This window comes from Capsicum annuum, chromosome 6 (assembly GCF_002878395.1).
Source record: "Capsicum annuum cultivar UCD-10X-F1 chromosome 6, UCD10Xv1.1, whole genome shotgun sequence".
Classification (NCBI taxonomy): domain Eukaryota; kingdom Viridiplantae; phylum Streptophyta; class Magnoliopsida; order Solanales; family Solanaceae; genus Capsicum; species Capsicum annuum.
The window spans coordinates 54816297-54839908 of NC_061116.1; the positions used below are offsets into that span (position 1 = coordinate 54816297).

Below are 23612 nucleotides of genomic sequence, written 5' to 3' on the forward strand. Positions count from 1 at the left end.
ATTGTTTGAAAGCTAATTCAATTTTCCACGTGATAAAAAGTTTAAATTGGGCAAATTCTATTTGATTTAAACATTAATCATTTAGGAAGTCATCACTAACTCTTCTTGATATTAGATTTGACTTAAGATAGTGCGGGGTATTACAGGTAATCATCCTGCGCCACTTGCTTTAGTCTGGTGCTTAAAAGCACATGAAATCCTACACTCCAACTCTACTTAGGCTTTCCTCCAACTATAAATACATTACATTAAACAAATTATAGTCAGCTTGTGACGTCTTGGAACAATATAGGAGGTTGCTGCAACTTATCTATTAAGTTTTACATTCTTTAATTTAGCTCTTTAATCGTTTTAATTACGTATTCAAGAATATTGATTACGGTTATGACTATTAGTGGCTAAACACCTCCTTTTTGGGGTTAAAGCCAAGAACATGACTACTATCATTTTTAATTGATTTCGTTTGGTTTGCTTATCGTATGTGGTTGTTTGTTTATCCTTGTTATAATTATTTTAAGAAGTAGTTAACCTTAGAATACACATATTATCGACCTTATGATCCCAAGAGGTGGAATTGGAAGATAGACCAAGGGGATAAACATAATATGGTTCATATTCCTTTATGAAATAAGGGATTTGAATTAGCATCTAGGACAGGGATGTACCCAGAATAGGATGATATCTTTATGCAACAAATTTGATTATTGCATCCCCGCTCAATGATGTAGTTGTAATGTCCAAGTTAAGTGAAAGATTAGAGACCAGGAGACCATGATCATATGATAAACCCTACGAATCAACAACCAAGATAAGCGATTCAACGAATGGAGTTCACTAGCATAGTATGATTGTTTGACGTACTTTAACCCTGGGCTTTACTCTATTGATTGTCTCAGGTCTTTTATTTTATGCATTGATCACTTTATTTATAGTTTAACAATTACAAACTCTTTGTGGTTACTTTGCATCAAGTTAATCTTAATAAGAGAACTAAAAGTTGATAGTTGTTAGAACAAGTCCCTGTGGTATCTATATTCGGCTTTCTTTAAGGCCACTATATTACTTGTAGACCATGTACAATTGCGTGTGCGCTTGGGCACTATCATGCCTGTATTTATGTTTCTTCCATTGGATTGCATTTTCCGCTAGGTCACGATCATGAGAGTTGTCCAAGTTTGCGGCTACCGCAACTGCAGTCAAAACCACGTGATCTTGGTATGTTGGCCTTCTTGATTGCCCACGATTACAGTCCTCAAACCGCGATCATGGTAACTGATGCTATGTTCTGCTCCAGGTCTTCAAATTTCACTTCTTTCCTTATTTTGATCTTATTTATCTCGTATCCACATATTATCATCCCATTACATATGTGCCTGCATAATGTGGATATTAGTGCATTTAATCACAATTATATCTCATTTACTTATTCAAAATATGGTAATATGCACGAATGTTGAGTGCAAATAAGTGGTAAATTCACCACTCATCAGGGACAGCGACTCATCATGAGTCTTTATGACTCATGGCCTCAAGTCATAATAAAGACAATGTATTGGGCCAAACTCTTTAGACACCTTACGACTTGGCCCTTACAACTCGTAAAAAGTATTGATGACTAGTTGAGAGCCACTTGTACTCAGAGCAGAATACTAAGCCACTTGTTTCGATTAAGTTCCGACTGAGTCGCTACGACCCATCAAAACTTCCTACAACTCATCAAGGGAGTCATAATCAGGACAGTGAGGATACAATTTCAAAAATTTTCAAGGACCAAAAATCTGGGGCAATACATACTCCCCCCATTAGGATCATTCGTTCTCAAATAACATGACAAGGCATTTATTAGCACAATTTGACTTCACACAATCACAATTAACTTTAACAAAGACAGAAAATAAAGATGTTAAGAAATATGAATACCTCAAGCACGACTATCCAAAATGGGGAACAAGAATGAATACTTGGACTTTATGTCCTCCTTGGCTTCCCACATAGCTTCCTCAACTCTTTGGTTCCACCAAAGAACCTTTATCGATGCCACATCCCTAGTTCACAAACGACAAACTTGCCGATCCAAAATCTCAAGTGGGACTTCCTGATAAGACAAGGAATCTAAAATACCCACCTCTTATAAAGGAACAGCCATTGAAGGATCACTCATTTACTTTCTCAACATTGAAACATGAAACACTAGATGAATGGAGCTCAAGCGGGAGGCAACTCCAATTCATATGCAATATTACCAACCCTCTTCAAAACCAAGTATGAACCAACATAATGGGGATATAGCTTTCCCTTATTACCAGACCACATCTTTTCCTTCAAGTGAGACACATTTAAGAACACCCAATCACCAATACTGAACTCTAAATCCCTTATCCTTACTTTCGCATAGGACTTTTAACGACTTTGGGTAGCCTTAAGTCTATCCCAAATCACCTTCACCTTCTCCATGGCCTGGTGAACTAAATTAGGTCCAAACAACTTATTCTCACCAACCTCAAATAACCCAATAGTAGACCTACACCTTTTATATTGTAGATCCTCGAATAGAGCCATACCAATGCTAGAGTGATAGCTATTGTTGTAAGCAAATTATATAAGAGGCAATTGGTCAACCAAACTACCACTAGAATTAAATACACAAGCCTGAAGCATATCTTCCAAAATCTAAATTGTCCTTTCCGTTTACCCATCTATCTGTGGGTGTAAAGTAGTACTAAGGGATACCTTAGTACCAATGCCTCACCTGGAATGACCTCCAAAAGTGAGATGAGAACTGGGTATCCCAATCAAATAAGATGGAAACTAAAGTACTATGCAACTTCATGATCTCCTCAATGAACAACCTGACATAATCTTTAGAAGAGTAATTAGTCCTCACTAGCAAGAAGTGAACACTTTAGTCATCCTATCCACATTGACCTAAATCAAGTCAAACTACTAGCGAGATCGCAAAATACCGGTAACAAAATTCATATTAATTATCTCCAACTTCCATACAAGCAGCTCCATCTCTTGAGTTAACCCACTAGGCCTCAAGTGGTCCACCTTCATTTGCTGACACATTATGCACTTAGCCACAAAATTGTCCACATCTCACTTTTTACTATTTCACCAATAAATCTCCTTAATATCATGATACATTTTCATTAAACTAGGATAAATAATGTAATGCAACTCATGAGCTTCGACCATAGAGAAATGGAAACTAATTCTTCGGGTTCGATAATCAAGAGATGTATAGCATAAATACTGCCAATCCATCCCTAAAATCACATCAAAATCTAACATATCCAAGTTTATCAGATCTACCAAGGTCTCTCTAACATAGACCAACATCACACAACCCCAATAAACTCTTCTAGCCACAATAGAGTAAAACCCTATGGGTTTTGACCCTTAGAGAATTTCTTAGTTTTTGGCTTCTGGAGATCATACGACTTGGGGTACTTCTCATTTAATGGGGTATAGTTTGGTTGGTCTTGGTCATATAATGACCAGTATGGGTTGGATGGTTTCTATCCAAGGTACGGTTGGAACATACAAGTCATATGTTTGGGTATGAATGGTAAGGTGTCAATCATATGTTGTCCTAAGTTTAGGTTAGGTGATTCTATTATACCTAGGGTACAATTTCATAGTACTAATTGTATGGTTGGGCATGGCTTGGCTTGGGTGGTCGTATGTTGGATAGTGTTGGGGTCCAAGGAGAGGCCTAGGGCAAGAGAGATGGGTACCACTCATATGAAAGGGTATGATTAGTATGGGGTGGTCGTACCATCCTGTGGGAATTTTAAGCAGTTTAAGTTAGGGGTAATCTGGACATTTCCCCTCTTAACCTATTATGACCCCATGACTTAAAACACCTTTTTGGGGTTTTATTAACCTATTTTCAACCAGTCAAACTCTCTTAAACTCTTAAATTCTCTCAAGGCTCTTGGGTTAAGGAAGGCTAGGTTTTCATTAATAGGATCAATTTGGGGCTTACAAGGGGTTTTCTCTCAGTCATCTTTGTAATCTAAGGCATGTTACTCCTCCCTCATTGTTAGTTCCAACTAAAGGCATGATTTATATATTGTTTTTATGGAATAAATATTGTATAGTTTTGGATTTTAAAATATATGATGGGGTTTTGGTTTCAATGGTTGGTTATGGTTTTCCCATGTCTTTTACTTATGATTTTCATATTATTATGGTGGTTTGAAAAATTGGCTGCACGAGAACGGTTAATTGGTATATGTTTTTTCTTTGAAAACACTATGCCCCCGATATGTTTGATAAAATACCTATGAGAATGTTTCTGGCTAAATTATTATACTTTCATTGAACTATACATGGTATAACTTAGTAATGGAATCCTAAATAGTATAAATGGTTTGGAATGGTTTAATGGTAAGGTCTTGGTGGTTATGGTTGGTCTAATTAAAAGACTTGTAGGGTACAAGGAAATCTCCCATGCAAGTATAATTATGATCACTTATGGGGTACATGGGATTCCCCCAAGTAAAGTCAATAATGTAATCTATGCGTACATGAGAATCCCTTCTTCTTAAAAAGAATGGATAAGAAAATTGGTTGCAAGCTATAGTCGGTATGACGATTCCACTACTTATAGCCTTGGTTAATAATAAATAGAATTGGTAGTTTGGTTGTATGGTAATGGTTTTAATTAGGCAATAATGGCGGGGTGTGATAGCTAACCGTACAGGTGTAAGTCCAATAAATAGATACTAGACACTTATGTTAGTCGACATAAGGATTGGTCATGGAGACCATAGATGATACTTACGGGGTACATAGGAATCCCCTAAGTACACTTGTTCATATGTATCATGGAGAGCGAAGGGTACTCAGGAAACCCCTACTCCTATGGTATCTCCGATTCATGCAACTACATATATTGAGGCCTGTTTAGGGGGTTACACTGAACCCATATAGCCTGTGGGTGGTCTAGGATGGTTAAGCTATACATACTTAGGTTAATGGTTTTAAAGGCATGTTAATCCGATTCTCTTTCCCAGTATGGTTATATATGTGTATGTATGGTTATGAACACATATGGTTAGTTACTTGGTTTTAAAGGTTTGCATTATTTTATCCTAATCTTGAGTGTTTGCTAGCACTCACCTACTAACCTATCTTTGGGTGGCTATATCCCCACGTGATGCAGGAACCAACCATTCTACTCGTCCTTCTTAGTGAACAGATTTGGGATCAGCTCAGTTAGATTAAAGTGGTGAGCTTCAAAATTCTAGAAGGCTCCATTTCATGTCATGGATGTTTTTACATACTTTGGTATTTCATAAATATTGGTTTTGGGTATAGTTGAGGGCAAGTCCTAATCAAATATTGTTTTACTTTTGGTTAGAGGTTTTGTGGGACTACTATGGGTTGGTATGGGCAGTTTCAGTAGTGATGTCAGCCTTAGTATTGTCATTGGTATTGGGGCTGATACTGTTTCACTGTATTTATAATTGTTCCATCTTTTTATGTTATGGACTCGTACTTGGTTATTATTTTGGTATGGCTATTAGTTGATTATTAGATGGTTGGACTTGGTTGTGTTGGTCATGATTATAACCCATCTGAGAATCTGGAATTGTGCAAAACTCTATCTTGTTATATATTCAAAATTCATGTGACTGAGTGTATGTGTTTGGAGGTTAGGTTGGGTAACGTCGGTGGTCCTCGCTCCTTGTTGGACTTGGGATTCCCATTACAGCAAGGCCCCATTTTGGGTTGTGTCAAGTTTGTATCAGAGCTTTAGGTTCATGGTCAATTAGGAGTCCATAAATCCATGTCGAGTAGAGTCTCTTTTAAGGGTGTGTAGTGTGCCACACTCATAAGAGAGAGGCTACAAAACATTTAGGAATGTTCCTTTCTCTTTGTGTTCTATATTCAAGATTGGAGTCTAAGTCTTGGAATCTCCTCTAATTCCATTTGTTTGATTTTCAGATTATGCCTCGATGATCTAAAGTTTTTGAAAACTCCATTATCCCAACTGGGGATGATATTGATGGGACACGCTCTTCTCATAGGATCTATACTCGGTCTAGAGGTATAGTCCATGATATTTTTAGAGTTCCAACAATTTCTTCTACTCCTCCCAGGCTCCTTAGGCAGATGTAATGAACGCAGAGTTTTATCAGTTGATCTATGTGATTGCTAAGTTGGTAGCTTCTCAAGATGAGCATGGTGCATTTGGTATTGCATCTTCTGAGACCACAAGGGTTAACCAGTTTATGAGGTTGAGTCCTCTAAATTTTACTAGTGTTGAGGTGGAGGAGGATCCTCAGGGTTTTCTAGATGAGATAGAAAATATCTTTAGGGTTATGTAGGCCATAAATGTGGAAGGGGTGAATTTTGTTGCCTATCAGCTAAAGATGTGGCGTACCAATGGTACGAGTAATGGGATTTGGTAAGGGATGATGTTGAGGTGTCATCTCTGTGGAAGACTTTCTCTAATGAATTCTAGACTGCTTTTTTCCTTGGGAGTTGAGGGAGGCAAAGGTGGAGGAATTTTTAATCTAAAATAGGGAAAGATGTTGGTCTAGGAGTATCCCTTGAAGTTTTACCAGTTGTCGAAGTATGCTCCAGAATTGGTGTCTAATATGAGGGCCAGGATGGGAAAGTTTGCTTTAGGAATGCCCCGTGAGTTGATCCTTGAAAGCAAGATTGTATTGCTGATCAAGGACATAGATATATCTAGATTGGTAGTTTATATTCAACAGGTGAAGAAGGAAAAAAGGAAGCTAGCTGAGGTAGGGGAATGGCAGGGTAAGAAGTTTAGGTTCTCTGAGCAGGTTGGACAATATCAAAGTGGTAAGGATGGTGATAAACGGCCAAAGAAAAAGTAGGGGAGTTATAGTTCTTTCTCTACAGCTAGTGCTCCTTACCCAAAGAAGTTGGGTGACAGGCGTTAGTAGGGTGGCGATAACTTTAGGGCACAGGGTAAACAATATTAGGATAGTAGGGCTCAATCAGCTTTATCATGTCCTCCTTGTAGGTTCTGTGGTCGGTTGCATTGGGGTTTCTGTTATGAAGGGAGGGATAGGAGCTTAAAATGTGGTCATCCAGGCCATTTGCTTTGAAATTATCCTGTTGTTAAGGTTGCTTAAAGACACTAACTCGAAAGTTCCTTCTTTACATTCAGTTCTGGGGATGAATGAGTTTCCTGAGGTCTTTTCGGATGATCTTCCTAGTGTTCCTCCATATAGGAAGATTGATTGTGGGATTTATTTGGTTCTAGAAACTCATCCAATATCTATTCCTCCTTACATAATTGCTCCGGCTGAGTTGAGAGAATTAAAGAGCAACTTAAGGATCTTTTAGATAAGGGGTTCATCCATCTTAGTGTGTTCCCTATGGGGTGCACCAATGTTTCTTGTACGGGGATCATGGTGAATCCACAAAAGGTGGAAGAGGTTAAGAAGTGGGCTGAATCCACGACTCCAACCGATATTTAGAGCTTCTTGGGTTTGACTGGGTACTATAGGAGGTTTGGGGAGAGATTTTTGACGATAGCAGTTTCATTGACTAAGTTGACTCAAAATATGGTAAAGTTCTCTTGGTCAGATACTTGTGAAGGTAGTTTTGAGTAGCTGAAGGATAAGCTAACTTTGGCTCTAGTTTGGACCTTGCCTGAAGGCAAAGAGGGGTTTGTGGTTTACTGTGATGCATCTCGGGTGGGACTTGGCTATGTTTTGATGTAGCATGGTAAGGTGATTGCCTATGCTTCTAGGAAGTTGAAGGTACATGAAAGAAATTATCCAACTCATGATCTGGAATTATTAGCTATGGTGTTTGGATTGAAAATTTGCTGGCACTGTTTGTATGGAGTGCATGTGGACATCTTCTCGGATCATAAGAGAAGAAGAAGCTCCAGGACCTACGTCGTGTGGGGACATAGCGTCCGAGGATGATTAGCAGTTGGAACGCTAGCATGTAACTCAAGGATAAGGATAAAATAGTACATTTGTTCAAATCCATGCCAATCCATCATAGGTGATCACATTTACATAAGAAGCGGCATATTGAAGACACATATACATATAAAGACATAACAAGTCAAATCATAAAACAAATTGTAACATGCATTTATGATACATTAATTCATGAGACATAGGGTGAAGGACTACTAACCCTCCACCCTTATATTTTAGACACATAAAATCCTTTACGCTATAATAGGAAAGGGGACATGAGCCTTGACCTGACACATCCTTTATGGTAAGAGGACGTGAACCATAAACCAACACACCTTGCATGGTAAGCGGACTTGAACCACAAACCAACATGACTTATATGGTAAGCGAACTTGGACCACAAACCAACACGCCTTATATGGTAAGCAGACTTGAACCACAAACCAACATGCCTTATATGGTAAGCGGACTTGGACCACAAACCAACACACCTTATATGGTAAGCGGACTTGGGACACAAACCAACATGCCTTATATGGTAAGCGAACTTGGACCATAAACCAACACGCCTTATATGGTAACCAGAGTAGGACCATAAACCAACACGCTTTATATGGTAAGTGGAATTGGAACACAAACTAATACATCACTACACACATACTAGCACCCATTTAATTTGTCACATATGAACTCAATCCATCTTGAGGCATTCAAGCCATCAAGGTTATACATCAACACCATAGAACACAAACTAATACATCGCTACACACATACTAGCACCCATTCAATTTGTCACATATGAACTTAATCCATCTCGAGGCATTCAAGCCATTAAGGTTATACATCAACACCATAGACCATCACATGATCTCTACTGACCCATTTGGCAATTAATCAAATGGTTAGGCCCAAGGCCTTATTTCATAACACAATTCAAGTTCTTTTATGGTCATCAAGACACCTACCAACAATCATTCATACTTATTAATATGATACACACCTTTTATTCAAACATAATTTAAGTTTATACTTTAGGAACAGTGACATATGGCCAACAAGGACCTTACCAACCATTTACCAAGCATTCATATGCATTTAATTCCACACATAAGGGCTTTAACATACTTCACTAAATCCAACCCTTTACATGATAATATGGCCCTCATAGGTGCCTTCATTGCTCTACCATTCAATAGGCCAATGCCTTAACTCATTTCATCACACAATTCAAGTTCTGGTCATCATGACCTATACAAGCTATTCAACTTTCATTAGTAATGTTTAATAGCATTTTTACCCCACTTGGTTCAATACACAACTTAAGCTCATTATCTTACCTAGGGTTTCACCCCCTCATTAACCATTAACCAATAAGGTTATGCATTTCACAATACATGACTCATAATACTTTCACAATATCATTTAACAATTATTCATACCTATTTAGGCCTTTTCCCTAGCTTAACACATTGTCAATCATACAACTAGTCATTTTACTTAGACATTTTCACAAACACCTGGTGTTCATACCTTTGACAAGTTTATTTTCATGGTAGAAATCATCAAGACTAGGGTTACTTAAAACCCTCAGGTTAAAAAACATACAACAAGCACCCTCATATACAATCTACCATCAAATTCATGAATCAACATAAGTACAAGCATGAATCATCATTATTCATTGTTAGGTAACAAAACCCTTTTCATTTGATCCAAAACGACCATGTACACTTACTAATTCAAGTGTGAAATACATGGGTTTAGAGTTATTTAGAAAGGAGAAGATATAGATGCCTTAAACAAGATGTCATATTAATAATCTTCACTCCTTCTTGCCACTAGATAAGCACCTCTAAACCCTAGCCTCTAATCTTTTTACCAAGAGCCTTTAGAGTGTTTAGGAATGTTTGAGTCTTATAAATAAGGATTTAGGAGACTAAAATGCCTTATATAGTGAGAGGGTTTAGGGTTTTGAGAATGGGAAATTACAAAAAGGTTATTAGTTAAAAGTTTAAAAGCCCACACGTGTAGGGGTACGACTCCCCCTTATGGTTCACTTGGCAATCATGACCTAAGGTAAGACTGGTGCCCTAAATCATACCTTGGGATCCTCCTAGGTCAACCACATTGTTGTAGGTATGAAAGGGAACCCTTGTGTCATAACCAAGGGTATGACTCATGCCCCAATTGTGAGCTTCACCATGACCAAAATAGTCCACACAGTTTGAGACTTTACTCTATACAGTTGAGTAGCATACAACTCGTATGCATTGGTTACGACCAAAGAATTTCCTTGTCGTATGTAGTAAAGTACATTACCCTAAAATAATGTCTAGGATATGAAAGGAAAGGGGGAGAATGGTCCAATTTGTTACCTAGGGTACGACTTAAGCACCCAAATCGTATCTACTCTAGAGACACAAAAAGGTTGTTGTTTTCCAAATAGTCCAAGGTCTAGGTGTCTTAATTCTCTCCCACTTTGATAGGTAAGTATAGATACAAGTTATTAATTCAACATACACCAAATAAATCTTTACTCAAGTTAGAAACAACACACTACAAGTATATAACACAACATACATATCATGACCACTACTAATGAACCAAACATTTTTGCAAGGCCACATTCTCGGATGTTTCAGTCTCTTAGTGTAGAGATTAAGGGGAAGCAAATGCTATATCCTATCTTAATGAAAATTAAAGCGTTATGTAGGTGGGCAAAGGGTAATGTTATTTGAGATCAGTGGTGATGGTACATTATGGTACCAAAGGAAGTTATGTATTCCTTATATTGATGGTTTGCGAGAAAAGGTATTAGCTGATGTGCATGAATCGAGCTATGTTGTTCATCCCAGTTCGAAGAAAATGTATCATGATCTCTAGTAGATGTATTGGTGGAATTGTATAAAGAGGGATGTGGCTGATTTTGTGCCCAAGTGTTTAGTGTGCCAATAAGTGAAAGTTGAGAACATGAGGCTTGGAGGCTTGTATTATTAAATTGAATTGCCTGAATGGAAATAGGAAGTAATCAACATGGATTTTTTTACAGGTCTTCCTCGATCTTGAAACCAACTTGATTTAATTTGGGTCGTTGTGGGTAGGATTGCAAAGTCGGCTCACTTCTTGCTAGTGAGGACTAAATTTTTGACTGATTATTATGTGAGGTTGTATCTTCATGATATTGTGAAGCTGCAAAGGGTACCCTTTTTGATTATCTCTGATCATGGTATGAAGTTTTTATCTCAATTTTGGCAATCGTTCCTGAAGGGGTTAGGTACTAAGGTTAGTTTGAGTACTGCTTTTTACCCGTAGATAGATGGATAAGTATAAAGGAGTATTCAAATATTAAAATATATGCTTGATGCATGTGTGATTGATTATGGTGGTAATTAGGTAGAGAATAAGCATCTACCTCTTGTAGAGTTTTCTTACAACAATAGCTATCATTCTAGCATTGAGATGGCCCCTTTTGATGCATTGTATAGTAGGAGGTGTAGATCTCCCATTAGGCTATTTGAGCTTGATGTGGTAGATATGTTTTGCCTGGATTTGGTTTATCAGGCTATAGAGAGGGTGAAGGTGATTTGGGATTGGCTTAAGGCCTTTTTAAGTTGCCAAAAGTCCTATGCGAATATAAGACATAGGGATTTAGAGTTTGAGGTTGGGGATAGGGTGTTCCTAAAAGTGTCTCCTATAAATAGAGTAATGCATTTTGGAAAAAAAGGAAGCTCAATCCCCGATATGTAAGTCCTTATATGGTTTTGAGAAGGGTTGGTAATGTGGTGTATGAATTAGAGTTGCCTTCTAGTTTGAAAACCATTCATTTGGTATTCCATGTCTCTATGTTGAGAAAGTATATAGGTGATCCTTCATCGATTATTCCTTTGGAAGGATTGGGTATCTTAAATTCTCTGTCTTATAAAGATATCCCGATTGAGATCTTGGCTTGAAAGGTTCATCAGTGTGACCAAGGATATAGCTTCGGTTAAGGTTCTATGACTAAACCACATAGTGGAAGAAATTACTTGGGAAGCAGAAGAGGACATGAAGTCCAAGTATCCGTATTTATTTTCTGCTCTGGATATTCATATGAAAGATATGTGTTCTTGATCACATCTTTATTTTCTAACTTGTTAAAGAAAGGTTGATTTCCTTTCATCTCTATTTTATAACTTAGTTAAAGGTTAGAATGGTTATGTCGGGGTGCAATTAGTGCTTGTACTACCTTGTCCGTCATTCGAGGATGAATGATCCTAGTGGAGGAGAATAAAACACCCTGAGTTTTGACCCTTAGAAAATTTCTCAGTTTTTGGCTTCTGGACATCATATGACTTTTTGTACTTTTCTTATGTTGGGTGTGGTTTGGTTGGTCTTGGTCATATGGTGACCATTATGGGTTGGATGGTTTCTTTCCATGGTATGGTTGGAACATACAAGTCATATGTTAGGGAACTAATGGTAAGGTGTTAATCGTATGTTGCCCTAAGTTTAGTCTAGGTGATTCTATTCTTCCTAGGGTATGATTTCATGGTACTAATCGTATAGTTAGGTATGGTTTGGATTGACTGGATGTATGTTTGATAGGGTTGGGGTCCAAGGGAAGGCCTAGGATTTGAGTGATGGGTACCACTCATATGGAAGGGTACAATTGGCATGGGGTGGTCATACCATCCTGCGGGAATTTTAAGTAGTTTAAGTTGGGGGTAATTTGGACATTCCCCTCTTAACCTATTATGACCCCATGAATTAAAACACCTTTTGGGTCTTAATTAACCTTTTTGGAATCAATCAAACTCTCTTAAACACTCAAAAATTCTCTCAAGTCTCTTGGGTCAGAGAAGGATAAGGTTTCATCAATAGGATCAATTTAGGGCTTACAAGGGTGATTTCTCTTCGTCATCTTCATAATCTAAGGCATGCTACTCGTCCCTCATTGATAGTTCCAACTAAAGGCATGTTTTATGAAATGTTTTCATGGCATAAATGTTGTATGATTTTGGGTTTTCAAATATATGTTGGGGGATTTTTGTTGCTATGGTTGGTTATGGTTTTCGCATGCCTTTTACTTATGGTTTTCATATTATTATGGTGGTTTCAACAATTTGTTGCAAGGGAATGGTTAATTGGTGCATGGTTTTGGCTTTGGCTTTGGAAATACTATCCCCCCAACATATTTGATAAAATGCCCATGAGATTGTTTTTTGGCTAAATTGTTGGACTTTCATTGAACTATGCATGGTATAACTTGGTAATGGAACCAAAGGGGTCGTTTGATAGAGTGTATAGGAACAACGAGAAATATAGTATATTAGTAATGCTTGCATTGGTAATGCTAGTATTAGTTAAGCTTGTATTAGTTATGCATATATTATTTCCTATACATTGTTTGGTTTGATGTATAAGAAATAATATCTCTTACATAATTTCTATAAAAGAAATGTTTGTTTACAAAAATACCCTTCTTTGACTTTGTACACTTTTTTTGCAACAAAATTCTTTTGTCATCTCAAGCATAATTAGTATTGTTGAAGTAGTATATAGAGATTTAGGATTAATTGCAAGACCTTCGTCTTTGCGCATGAAATGTTACGCCAACCGATTAACATAGTCGAAACAAAAATACAATACAAGATGTAAAATTAAGGAATAGTCACAAGAATTTTTCTTAATCTTTTTAAAGACTATTGAAGAAAAGAAAAAATATGTTGCGGTTATTTAAAACAACTATTCATTGTTGTAAATTAAAATGGTGGGAAAAGAAATTGTGAAATATTTTGAGAAGATTTACTGTTGAAAATTAAAATGGCGGGAAAAGAAATTGTGAAATATTTTGAGAGAGAAATTGAGGGGTGTTAAGGTCATTGAATAAGTTAATGTATGTGTTAAAAGTCTTTATATTACTAATACATAGGATATGAAGTGTATTACTAATACACATTTCAATACACAACAGAGTGTATAACTAATGCTTGCATTAGTTATACATAGGAAAAAAGATGTACCAAACAAGGTACTAGTAGTACACATTAACTAATACATGCATTATATTTTTCAATACACTCTACCAAATGACCCCTAAATGGTATAAATAGTTTAAATGATTTGGAATGGTTAAATGGTAAGGTCTTAGTGGTTATGGTTGGTCTAAGTAAAAGCCTTGTGGGGTACAAAGGAATCCCCTAAGCAAGCATAATAATGATCATTTGTAGGGTACATGGGATTCCCCTATTTTAACTTAATAATGTAATCAATGGGTACATGGGAATACCTTCTTCTTAAAAAGGATGGCTAAGGACCTTGCTTGCAAGCTATAGTCGGTATGGCGATACCACTACTTATAAACTTGGTTAATTATAAATAGAATTGGTGGTTTGGTTGTATGGTAATGGTTTTAATTGGGAAATGATGGCGGGGTATGATATCTAATCATGAAGGTGTGAGTGCAATAGAAGGACACTAAAAACTCATGTTTGCTGACATGAGGATCGGTCATGGGGACCATATACTTGAGGGGTACATGGGAATCCCCTAGCACTTATATATATGTATCATGGAGAATGAAGGGTACATGGGAATTCCCTACTCTTATGGTATCTCCAGTTTATACGGTTACATGCATCGGGGCCTATCCAGGGAGTGACACTGGACACATATAGCTCGTGGGTGAATTATGATGGTTAAGCTACATATACCTAGGTTAATGGTTTCAAATGCGTGCTAAACTTGGTTCCCATTCCCAGCATGGTTATATCTATATGTATGTATGGCTGTGAATGCATATGGTTGGTTTACTTGGTTTTACAGGTTGACATTATTTTATCCTTATCCTGAGTACTTTCTAGCGTTCACCCGCTAACCCATCTTCGGGTGAGTGTATCCCCACGTGATTCAGGAACCGGCCATTCTACTCCATCTACTTAGTGATCAAATTAGGGATAAACTATTGGATTAAACTTGTGAGCTTCCATACTTCGAAAGGGTCAATTTGATATAATGGACATATTTTCATACTTTGGTTATTTTATGGATATTATTTTTGCCTATGGTTGGGGGCATGTCCAAACCGGATATTATTTGTCTTTTGGTTAGAGGCTTTGTGGAACTACTATGGTTTTGAATGAGCAGTGTCAGTATTGGTGTCCGCCTTAGTATTGACATTGGTGTTAGGGATGATACCGTTTGACTGAATTTATGATTATTCTATCTTTTTATGTTATGTTATAAATAGGAACTTGGTTTTTATATTGGTTTGGTGATGGTTGTTAATTAGTAATAGATGGTTGGACTTGTTTGGGTTGGTCACAGTTATAGACCTATCAGAGAGTTTGGAATTATACTAAATGCTACCTTATTATAAGTTCAAAATTCATCCGACTCAGGGTATGCATATTTGGAGGTTTGGTTGGGTAACAATGGTGGTACTTGGTACTGGTTGGTCTTAGGGTGACCATTACGACAAGCCCCTGGTTTGGGTCGTGTCAAGTTAGTATCAGAGCTTTAGGTTTATGGTCAATTGGGAGTCCACAAACCCATGTCGAGTAGAGTCTTTTTTAAAGGTGTTTAGCATGCCACACTCATAAGGGATAGATTATGAGGCATTTAGGAAATATTTCTTTTCTTTGTGTTATATTTTCAAGCTTGAGGTTTGAGCCCTGGAATCTTCTCTAATTTCGTTTGTTCATTTTTTAGATTATGCCTCGATGATCTGAAGTTCACAAAAACTCCTTTGTCCCAACTAGGGATGATATTAATGGGACACGGTTTACTTAGGGGATTCATACTTGGTCTAGGGGTCTAGTCACTAATATTTCTAGAGTTTCACTTGTTTCTTCTAGTCCTTCTTAGTTTATTGTAATGAATGTGGAGTTTCGTCAGTCGATCCATATGATTGCTCAGTTGGTAGCTTCTTAGGATGAGCATGGTGCACCTGGTATTACTTCGTCTGAGGCCATAAAGGTTGGCTAGTTCATGAAGATGTGTCCTCCAAACTTTACTAGTGTTAAGGTAGAGAAGGATCCTCAAGGTTTTTTGGATGAGATGGAAAAGATATTAAGGATTATGCATGCCAAAAATGTGGAAGGGGTGGATTTTGCAGCTAATAAGCTTAAAGATGTGGCATACCAGTGGTACGAGAAATAAAATAGGGAAAGACGTGATATTGAGGAGTCATCATTGTGGGAGACTTTCTCTAATAACTTTTTTGACCACTTCTTTCCTAAGGAGTTGAGGGAAGCATAGAGGAGTTTGTTAATCTTAAACAAAGGAAGATGTCGATCAAAGAGTATGCCTTGAAATTCCACTAGTTGTCTAGGTATATGATGTTCCAACTTTGAACGGAGCATTATACATCTTTTCCAAGGGGTAATTATGCAGTTTTAAGCAACCGATGGTGTATTTAATGCTGTGTTTTAATGTTTTTAGGATTAAGGACTTAGCTGAAGAAATAATTTTGAAAAATGGAAAATATAGAAACAAAAAGGGAAATGACGGCCAAACTGACGGGCTATCAACCATGTGACGGACCATCAGAGTGTTCGTAAAAACCAAGCAGAATGGAAAGAATGGATGACCCAAGTAACGGTCTAAGTGATGGACTGTGAGACCTCTGACGGGCCAAAAACCTAGTCGTTAGTATAAAACAAAAGTGGTCCCTCAACTGATCAAGCTATGGTCCAAGTGGCGGACCGTTAGACCACTGATGGTCCATCAACTTGATCATCACTCTTTAAACAAAATGAAGCATTTGGGATCCTCTGCGATGGTCCAAGTGACGGACCATCAGGACACTGACGGGCCGTCAACTTGGCCATCAAATATGACGCAGCAATATTGAAGTTTGAATTTTGAATCCCAAGTACCTGAAAACATATAAATATCCAGTCTAGGTTTAGATTAGGTATCTTTCATCTATCTTTTATCTCTTTTTCAACTTTTGAGCAATTTGTAGTTTATTATTCTCTAAGAAATAGCTGGTATTGTAGATCTTAACATTTTTATTCATTATTCTTCTTAGGAGATCAAGAACAATCCTTTGGATTTTTTTGTAAGTAATTTCCTAAATTATCTATGAGAAATACAATCGAATCTTTTTCTCCTTCTATGATGTGTCTCTAAAGCTCCCATAACTAAGGTTATGGGAGCCTTGATTGTGATTGGTTGTTTAAGGTTGTGAGATTTCCTGAGTTCTGTAACTAAATACAATTGTATAAAATCCTCTTCATTATTATGATCTTTCTTGGTTGCAAACTTGAAGGGTGATCCCAAGAACGCCACTTGTTTGAGTAAAAATGTTTGTGTTAAGAAAAGAGGAGATTTACAAGGATCTCATAGGCTTTAACCCTTGGGATAAGGTTTGATGCCATAATATGATCAACCCACTTGAGAAATCAATTGAATATGTCAATATATTCTTTAAGTTTGAGAGAATTAAAGGGTAATCATCTATTAAGGTTTAAAAACGAATAGATGAACTTTAGAGTTCAGTAATTCTTACAATTGAAATTTGTTACATATGAATTCAAGATAACTCACAACCTTGATTGCCATAACATATTGGTGAACATAATCTTAGTTTCTCCATTCTCATTGAATCAAACCTTGCAAGTATACTCATTAGTTGGAACACGATTTTCTACAAGCATTCTTCAGTGTTAACAAACAAACCCCCTTTTATTTTGAAATCTTCGATCAACTGTCCATTAATAATCATAACACTTAGTTTACATAGTATTCCCTGTGGGATTCGACCCCAACCTAGTTTAGTTCTATATTTGACGATGACTGCTTACGCTTTCTAACGAGAGTTGTAATTTGGGCGTATCAAATTTTAGAACTGTTGCCAGGGAATACGGTTGTCAATTAAGTTTATGAGAGTTAATTGACATTTGGTCAAGTTTCCTAATTTTCCTTTTATTTGTTATTTTTGTTCATTATAGGATCTTTATTTTTCATTCTACGTATGAGGAGGTCAGGAGAACCATTATTACCATATCATCCAAAACCTTAATTAATTGGCAGAATGAAAGATCAGCAAGAATCAGATAGACTAGCCGCCTTAGCTAGAGCTCAATTGAATAAAAAAAATGATGGTCAACTAGACCATGATCCTAAACTAGTTGAGGAGGACCTGGGAGATGATGATCTGATTAAGACTGCAAATAGAAGGTGTACTAAGAATGTAGCTACGCCAATGAACAAGAATCGACCAGTTAGAGAAAGAGCAAACCGCCAATCAGATGTGCAGTTTGCAGCTGATAAGGAAGATGAAATTGATTTGGATGAGGATAGTGCTATAAGAGCAATTATTCCACCACCATTAGCACTAAGAGTAAAGTTCAATATCACAAGTACTATGATATAGCTACTAAACCTCAAAAGGTTGTTTTCTGGACTTCTAGGGCATGATTCAAATATGAATCTGGTGAACTTTATCAATATTTGCAAGTCTTTCGACAATCCTAGAGTTGGACAAAATAGAATTTGTCTACGGTTATTCTCGTTGTCTCTGTTTGGGGATGCAACAATATGGTTGAATGAGTTAGCTCCCAATTCTATAATAAACAAAAGGCAATTGAAAAAACCTTTCCTAGAAAGGTTCTTTTTGCCTTCTAGGATGTTATAGTTAAGAGATAAGATTAGCAACTTTAGACAGTTATCTAATGAAGCACTCTATGAGACCTGGATGAGATTGAAGAAGAAGTTGACAAAGTGCCCTAATCACAAGATGATTGATGAGCATTTGATGAAGACATTCTATAGATCTTTAAACTCCATAACTAAGCCAACTGTGGGCAATGCTACAGGGGATAATTCATGGAGCTTTCTTTCACTAAGGCTGCAGATATGCAAGAGAGATTGACTAAGACAAGTAGATCTTAGCATACTAAGGATTATGTGGTAGCAAGTCCCACTGCATCTAGTGGTATGAAAGCTGAACAATATAGGAGAGAAGAAAAATGAGATCAAGACATGGCCCATATGAATACCCATATGGACTTGCTTACTTAGCATTTGCTATCGGTGAAAGACAGAAAAGGTGAAGGCTGTGTGAGTATAAAGTAGGGGAGATAAATCTAATTTTGAGGAGGAGGTTAACTATCTGAATAATCAGGGGGGTTTCTGAGGCAATAGCCAAGGGAATCAAGGTTGGAACTACTATGATAAAGTTGGTTACAGAGATAGTGACCAAGGGAGCTAGAAAAATAAGAACGATAGGAGTGAATTATATGTACCTCCTGGAAACCATGATAATACTTCTACTAGTTTGGGTAAGATTTCCATGGAGGACATGATAGAAAAGTTACTAAAAGGGGTGGAGTTGACTGATGCTGGTGTAACAATGATGTAGAGTGACTTATCATCTATGAGCCAGTTAGTTTAATCACATTCAATCTCCATAAAATAGATGGAGAAGCAGATGGACCAACTTTCAGCGACATTTAATTAGAGAAAAAGTGGTACATTGTAGAATGATACAGTGCAAAACCCTTGGAATGATAGTTCTTGTATGGAAATTACTACCCACAGTGCCAAAGTATTATCGGGCCCTTCTGTGAGCAAACCTGTAATTGATGATGTGGTTGAGTAGGATGAGGAGGCAGAAGAAGATCATTCAGTGAAGTCTAAGAAGATGGATAATGGTGGCATTACATCTAACAATTAGGGGGCTGATGCATTAGATAAAATAAAGAAAAGGATGGAGAAGCAGTGGTTAAGGTTATACTAAAGCCACTTCCTTCATTTTCTCATCGATTAAAGAAAAAGGTAGATGACGAGAAATTTAGCAAGTTCATGGTAATGCTAAAATAGTTAACTATAAATGTGCCTTTGGTGGAGGCACTGGAACAAATGTCTAGCTACTCTAAATTTATGAAGGATCTTGTCACAAAGAAGAGGATGGTGAGCTACAAACCGGTGGACAATCTTCACCATTGTAGTGCTATTTATACAAGATCCTTAGTGCAAAAGAAAGCGGATCCTGGAGAATTTACTTTCTTGTGTACTATTGGATCTCTGGAATTTGTGAAGGCCTTGTGTGATATTAGGGAAAGTATTAATCTAATGCCACTGGAAGTTTATAAGAAGTTAGGTTTAGGAGATCCTATGCCTACTAACATAAGACTTGTGATGGCAGACAGATCTGTGAAGCAACTAATTGGTGTATTATATGATGTGCTTGTGAAATTGGCCAATTTTATTTTCCCTACCGACTTTGTGATCCTGGATTACGAGGTAGACTTTGAGGTACCCATAATCTTGGTTAGATCTTTACTTACAACTGGGAGTGTGTTGATTGACTTACGGGCAAATGAGCTGCAGTTTAGGCTTAATGATGAGGTAGTTATATTTGATGTTTTCCAGTTGATGACGCAACACAAAAAGATAAGTGTATACACCATTGTCGATGTATATTATGAAAATGAGCAAGAGGTACCGATTGAGGAGAAATTTGCTATTGAAACTTTGGCTGCGGTGTTGATGAACTTTAATAGTGAAGGTATTAAAGAATATGAGGAGATATTTTATGCTCTAATAGGAATGGGATCATATTTATATGCTTCCAAGAAGCTGGATTTGGATCTCAAAAATTGTCCAACACCACCGGCTAAGACATCTATTAAAGAGCCATCAGTGTTAGAGTTGAAGGAGCTGCCAGGCCATCTATGGTATATGTTTCTAGGTAGTGGAAATACCTTACCTATGATCATTGCAGCAAACTTAGGTGAGCAGCAGATAAGAGCCTTCATCTTTGTGCTTAGGAGATACAAAAGGGCTATAGGGTGGACGATTGCTGATATTATTGGCATTTCTCTGGGTATCTGCACCCACAAAATTTAGCTAGAGGAAGAATGCACACCAACTATTAAGCATCAACATAGATTAAACCCACTGATATAAGAAGTGGTTAAAAAAGAGATTATCAAATGTCTTGACGCAGGGTTAGCATACCCTATCTCCGACGACAAGTGGGTGAGTCCAGTGAAATATGTGCATAAAAAAAGAGGCATGACTGTAGTTGCTAATGAGAAGAATAAAGTGATTTTGCTTAGACCAGTGACTGGATAGAAGGTGTGTATGTACTATAGGAAGTTAAACTCGTGGTTATTGAAGGATCACTTCCCAATGCCGTTCATGGATCAAGTGCTTGATCACTTGGCAAGAAGGGGTTGGTATTGATTCTTAGATGGGCATTCGAGATATAATCAGATTTTCATTGCCCTGGAAGATCAGGAGAAAACAACATTTATATACCCGTATGGAACATTTACATTCAAGCGAATGCCGTTTGATTTATGTAATGCACCCGCCACATTCCGACGGTGCATGATGTCTATCTTCTCCAACATAGTGGAGGACACCTTAGAGGTATTCATGGATGATTTTTCTATAATGGGTGATTCATTTGAGTTATGTTTGGTGAATTTGAGCATAGTGCTAAAGAGATACGCGGAATTCAATCTCGTGCTAAATTAGGAGAAATGCCACTTCATCTTGAAGGAGGGCATTATGCCTGGACATTGAATTTTATCAAATGGGATTGAGGTTAACCGAGGAAGGTAGAGGTGATAGAGAAATTACTCATCCTATCTCAGTAAAGGGAGTGCATAGTTTCCTGGGTTATCCAGGATTCTACCATTGATTTATTAAAGACTTCTCCAAAATTGCAGATCCACTATGCAAATTGTTGGAGAGGGAGGCTAAGGGTGCACTTGTTTTTTTAAGATTTAGATGTCTGAATCTGAATAAATATCTGAATGATTAAGATATTATCTCTAGATCTGAAAAGTGAATGATTAAGACTATTTATTTTCAACATCTGAATGTGTAAAATTTATTTATTTATATATATATAATAAAAAATATAATTCAAATAAAAAATTAATTATATTAGAAAAGTATGTAATTGAATAGAAAAAATTATTATTGATTGAGAAAAAACATTTATGTTTGTTAGTGATAGTGAAGATGGTTTATAATGACGGTTGCGGTGAAAATGGTTGATGTTAGTGATTAATAATATTGGTGGAGATAGTTGTGATAGTTGGTATTGTAGTGACTTTTATGATGGTGATGATTGATGGTGGTGGTGTGACATTGCTTGATGTTAGTAGTTTGAGGTGTTGATTGTATTGGTCAAAACATAAATTCATGATGGTTAATGATGTGTTGGTGCTAGTTGAAGATGTTGTTTATTATGATGGTGGAGATGGTTGTTAGTAGAGATAAATTGTAGCGATGGTAGTTGTTAAAGTGGTGGTGTTACTAATGACAATGGTGGTGGTGGTGAATATAACTAGAATAATTGGGGTAGTAGGTATGGTAGTGGTTGACAATAGTAGTTGGTAGCGATATTTGTTGTCGATGGTGGTTGTGATGGTAGAGGTGGTTGATGGTGGTGGTTGACAATGGTGGCAGTGGCAGAGATGTTAGTTGTGGTGACTGTTGATTATGAATAAAGTGGTGAATATTATCCAACACTAGAATATCTGTTCAAAGCTACTAAGACTTGGTTCTAGATCTGAATGATTAAGACCTATTCAGACCTATTAAGAGCTAAAATCTTAATAAAAAACAATTGCACTTAATGGTCTGATGTCTGAACCATTCATATTTAGACCTCTATTAAGTGCAAACAAATGAAGCCTAAGTTTGTATTTGATGATGATTACAGGAAGGCATTTGAATGCCTTAAAGAGAAACTGGTAGCTGCCCCAGTTATTGTTGCTCCAGACTGGTCCATGCCATTTGAAATCATATACGATGTGAGTGGAGTGGAACTTGGGGCTGTGCTTGGCTAGAAGAAAGATAAATTATTTCACCCCATCTACTATGCGAGCAAGGCATTGAATGGGGTACAAAAGAATTACACTGTTACTGAGCAGGAACTTCTCGCGGTTATCTATACATTTGGGAAGTTCCATGCTTACTTATTAGGAACCAAGGTAGTGGTTCATATAGATCACGCTTTCTTGAGATACTTGATAGCAAAGAAGGATGGTAAACCAAGGTTAATCAGATGGGTGCTGCTTCTGCAAGAGTTTGAATTTGAGGTCAAAGACAGAAAAGGATATGAAAATTAGGTTGCAGACCACCTAGCCAGGATAGAGGGAAATCACGCAGTCACAGATAAATGTGAAATTGATGATGCATTCAGTGATGACCAAATTCTTTCCACTGTGCTTGAAGGGGTGCCTTGGTACGCAGACTTTACCAGCTATGTGGTAAGTGATCTTATTCCTGAGGATCTTTCCTTTCATCAGAAAAGGAAGTTCCTCCATGATGCCAAAAGGTACTTCTGGGATGAGCCATATCTATTTAGGCATTGTACTGATAATATCATCAGAAGATGCATCCCAGAAGTTGGCATGAAGAATATTCTGGAAGACTGCCATGCTTTCCCAGGTGATTGTACTGCAAGGAAAGTGTTGCAGAGTGGCTATTATTGTCCAACCTTATTCAAGGATGCATATGAGTTCGTAAGAAGATGCGACAAGTGTCAGAGACAAGGGTCAATCTCGAAACACCATGATATGCCTATGACAAAAATGATGGAGGTCAAATTGTTTAACATCTAGGGTATTGATTTCATGGGGCCCTTTGTAAGATCTTGTGGGCTAAAGTATGTCCTGGTTTTTATGCACTATGTGTCCAAATGGGTGAAAGCCATCGCCTTTGTGGGCTAAA

The 23612-nt window shown here is 37.3% G+C and overlaps 1 long non-coding RNA gene across 1 annotated transcript in view; it reads right to left on the minus strand.

The window, feature by feature from the left end:
- Positions 1 to 858: 858 nt before the first annotated feature.
- The window catches only part of LOC107853462, a 33437-nt gene continuing 10683 nt past the window's right edge, over positions 859 to 23612 (minus strand). Inside the window, exon 3 of the long non-coding RNA XR_001669769.2 lies at positions 859 to 1373. This is a non-coding gene — a long non-coding RNA (uncharacterized LOC107853462). The remainder of the gene's footprint in view (positions 1374 to 23612) is intronic.